The sequence below is a fragment of the Glycine max genome, chromosome 11, assembly GCF_000004515.6.
Source record: "Glycine max cultivar Williams 82 chromosome 11, Glycine_max_v4.0, whole genome shotgun sequence".
Lineage (NCBI taxonomy): Eukaryota > Viridiplantae > Streptophyta > Magnoliopsida > Fabales > Fabaceae > Glycine > Glycine max.
The window spans coordinates 9,088,485-9,092,786 of NC_038247.2; positions in this window are offsets into that span (position 1 = coordinate 9,088,485).

Genomic DNA, 4,302 nt, shown 5'->3' on the forward strand with positions numbered 1-4,302 from the left:
TAATTAGAATTTTTATTAGTAATTTGGTAATAATGTTTACTTATTGTAATTTGTATCCCAAGTTTAAGTTTAGTAGATGCAGCAAGCAGATACACTTATTTATTTTAAAAAGACTGTTGTTATGATTATTTATTTTGAATTTTGTTGATGTAGGTATATCATGAATTCAATTATTACAGTGTTGTATTTCAACGGAAGAGTATTTGAAGACAATGATGGTGTAATATTTGAAGGCAGTAAAAAGGCCATTCAGATTAAACGCGGAATTAGTTTCAATGCTTTGAAAAAAAAAATTGGAGATAAGGTAAAGTTAGAAAATAATGAAATTATTTCTACTATAAGTTGTAGATTTTTAGTTTCAGGAAAATATGTTGCGTTGCAAATTTGTGATGACGAAGATGTTGAAACTATGATCGAAAGTTTTCAACAACAACAACAAATGTCAGTTCTAGAGTTGTACGTAGAAAAGGATGTTGCTGGTGGTTCTATGTTTCATGCTGCAAATTCTGTTACGTCATGTGGACGTAATGTATCTCATTATGAGTCGGAACTGCCAAAAAATATAAGCAATTTACATGTTGATGAAGATGATGATGATGATGATGATGATTATCTTGCATCTAACTCATACGTTGAAGAGTCTTTCGATGAAGATGATAGTGATGATGGAATATCTCATACAGACGATGAAGTCACTGACATCGTTGAACCAGTTTCAATTGTTCACCCAAGCGAAGGTAAATGTTTGTGAAATACAAAATTAGTTGAATACATCTATCTTTTTATGAGAATTGTATTTAATGGTAATTAAATAGGAGTAGTTTGTTGACGTGATTTTATTTTATAAATTATTAGGTGTACCAGAAATTCAAAATCCATTTTGGAATGATGCTAGCCATTATAATAATATCAACTGGAGTCATCCGGACGAGGAGGACATTTGTGGTCTAGACATGCCAACGACTTTTAATGTTGGACAAGAATTATATGTTGGCATGGATTTTGACAGTAAAGATGCAGTCAAAAATGCACTCAAACAATATGTGATGAAGGTGCATCAAAGTTTTAAGGTTGTTGAAACGAAATCACACAAATATATCGTTTGTTGCCCCAACAACACCGAAGAGTCTCCTTGCCCTTTTTATATGAGGGCAATTTTATCCAAAAAAACTGATGCATGGAAAGTGACACAATGGGGTGGACCGCACACATGTCTAAATATGACTATGACACAAGACCATGAGAAGCTTGATTCAAATTTAATTGCGACTTGCGTAGTAGGTACGTTTTTTATGTTCATAGTATCCTACTTTTGTGTTATTTGTTATTTTAATTTGTAATTTTATTTACTTATTTGAATTACAGGCATGATCAGAGAAGATCCATCAATAAAAATTTCTTTGATTCAAGAAAGGATAAATAGTGAATTTTCCTATAAGGTTTCATACAGAAAAGCATGGATGGCCAAACAAAAGGCGATTGCAATTGAATATGGCGATTGGGAAGAGTCGTATGCGAAACTCTCGTCATGGCTAACACACATGCAAAATCATTCTCCTGGGCTCTTACTTTCAAATACTACATGACGATTTTATTGTTGGCAATAGGGTGAGTCGCGAACATCGTCAATTTCATAGAGTATTTTGGACATTTGGTCAATGCAAGGAGGCTTTTAAGTACTGTAAGCCAATCATACAAGTTGACGGCACACATTTATACGGAAAATACCGTGGGACCCTATTAATGGCCACATCGCAAGATGGAAATGGTGGTGTTCTTCCTCTAGCATTCGCCGTGGTCGAAGGCGAGACGCTAACAGCATGGTCATGGTTTTTGGCCCACTTGCGTGAACACGTCACAGATAAGAATGGAATTTGTCTAATATCTGATCGTCACGCGAGTATAAAGTCTGCTGTCGCTAATGAAGCACTTGGTTGGCAACCTCCCCACGGCTATCATGTGTACTGCGTCCGACACATAGCCAGCAATTTCAATCGCAAATTCAACAACGCGAAACAAAAAGAGATGTTCAAGAAATTGGGTAAGGTTTATTTTATACATTAATTTAATTTGAGTTTCATGTCTACGTACAACTGTTGATGATAACAAATTTGATGCAGCGTACACTCCTTGCAAGCATGTGTTTGATCAAAACTTAGAAAAATTTCGTCAATTGAGTCCAGCTATAGCAAGATGGATTGATCGAATCTCAAAGGAAAAATGGAGCATGGCTTACGATACATCTGGACGACGATATGGTCACATGACAACCAACTTATCAGAATGTGTGAATAAGGTGTTGAAAGATTGTCGCAGCATTCCAATAACAGCGTTGGTGAAGTCAACATATAGTAGGTGCCGAAAGTACTTTATTGATCGTGGTCGCCAAGCCCAAAGACAATTAAGAGAAGGCCAAGTTTATTGTTCTAAGCTTGTTACAGAACTTAGGAAAAATCAAGAACAAGCTTGTTCGCACATCGTTCGCGTGTATGATATCCACTCGACAAGGTTTGAAGTAGAGGAGACCTTCAATCCTATAACGCAACGTGGCGGACAAAAATGGGCAGTTAACTTGAATGGCCATTACTGTCAATGCGGAAGGTATTCTGCGCTTCACTATCCATGTTCACACATTATTGCAGCTTGTGGTTACGTGAGCATGAACTACTACCAATATATAGATGTTGTTTACACCAATGAGCACATCTTAAAAGCATACTCCGCACAGTGGTGGCCTCTTGGGAATGAAGCGGCAATTCCTCCTTCTGATGAGGCATGGACACTAATCCCTGACCCAACTACAATTCGTGCGAAAGGTCGGCCAAAATCAACAAGGATAAGGAATGAGATGGATTGGGTCGAACCATCTGACCACCGACAAAAATGTAGTAGATGTGGAGCTGAAGGGCACAATAGGCGTCGATGTCCAATGCAATCTGACCGTGGGAGTAATTCATTTAATTGATTTATGTATGTTACATGCCTGACTTGTATTGCTTTAGGTTTTGTTCAATGTATTTACTTGTTGGTCTTCAATGAAATCGTCAGTTACTTTTTGTTGAATGTGTGCTTCTAATGAAATAAAATTACATTTAGAAGTTGAAATAAATGGAGTGGATCAATCGAGGTTGAGTGACATTGGTGTTGATCGTTAGTTAGAAACGTTAGTGTCTAAGTATTTTGTCTTAGTTTTTTATTTGAAGGGTGAGGGCTAAGTTCTTTTTATTTTATGGTTAGGGCTAAGTTTTTTATTTTAGGGTTAGGGTTAATTTTATAATTGTATGGGGTAGGGTTAGGCCTTATTTTTTATTTGTTGGGGTTAGGGCTAAGGTTGTTTATTTTTGGGTTTAGGGGGAATTTTTTTATTTTAGTGGTTAGGGTTAATTTTTTTATTTGAAGGGTTAGGGTGTAGTTCTTATTTTTTAGGGGTTAGGGCTAAGTTTTTTTATGATTTAGGGGTTAGGGTTAAGTTTTTTATTTGAAGGGTTAGGGTTAGTTCTTATTTTGGAGGGGTTAGGCTTATTTTTTTTATTTAGGGTTAGGGTGTATTTCCGAACATTATAGGGTTAGGGCTAAGTTTTCTTATTTTAGGGTTTAGGGTTTATTTTTTTAATGTGTACTTGTAATGAGATAAAATTACATTTAGAAGTTGAAATAAAATTTGTTTTTTTTAATGTGTACTTCTAATGAAATAAAATTACATTTAGAAGTTGAAATAAAATTTCGTTTTTTTAATGTGTACTTCTAATGAAATAAAATTACATTTAGAAGTTGAAATAAAATTTGTTTTTTTTAATGTGTACTTCTAATGAAATAAAATTACATTTAGAAGTTGAAATAAAATTTCGTTTTTTTAATGTGTACTTCTAATGAAATAAAATTACATTTAGAAGTTGAAATAAAATTTGTTTTTTTTAATGTGTACTTCTAATGAAATAAAATTACATTTAGAAGTTGAAATAAAATTTATTTTTTTAAACGGTAAGGGTTTAGTTCTTATTTTTTAGGGTTAGGCTTAGTTCTTATTTTAGGGGTTAGGGTTAAGTCATTTTATTTTAGGGTGTATGGTTATTTTTTTTTATTTTAGGGGTTAGTTCTTATTTTTGAGGGGGTAGGGGGTAGGGAAGGATAGAGGGTTGAATGAGGAATCTGTGCATGAAAATCCAAAAGGAAGTCTCTGGAGAAAAGGAGAACGATAAAGTGGCAACTGAAATCCCTGTTGAATCTGGCCAATACACCAACCCATTGGGCTCGTTTAAGCCCTCTCCAAAATCGTCGTATACGATCTTCCAGGGAAAACAC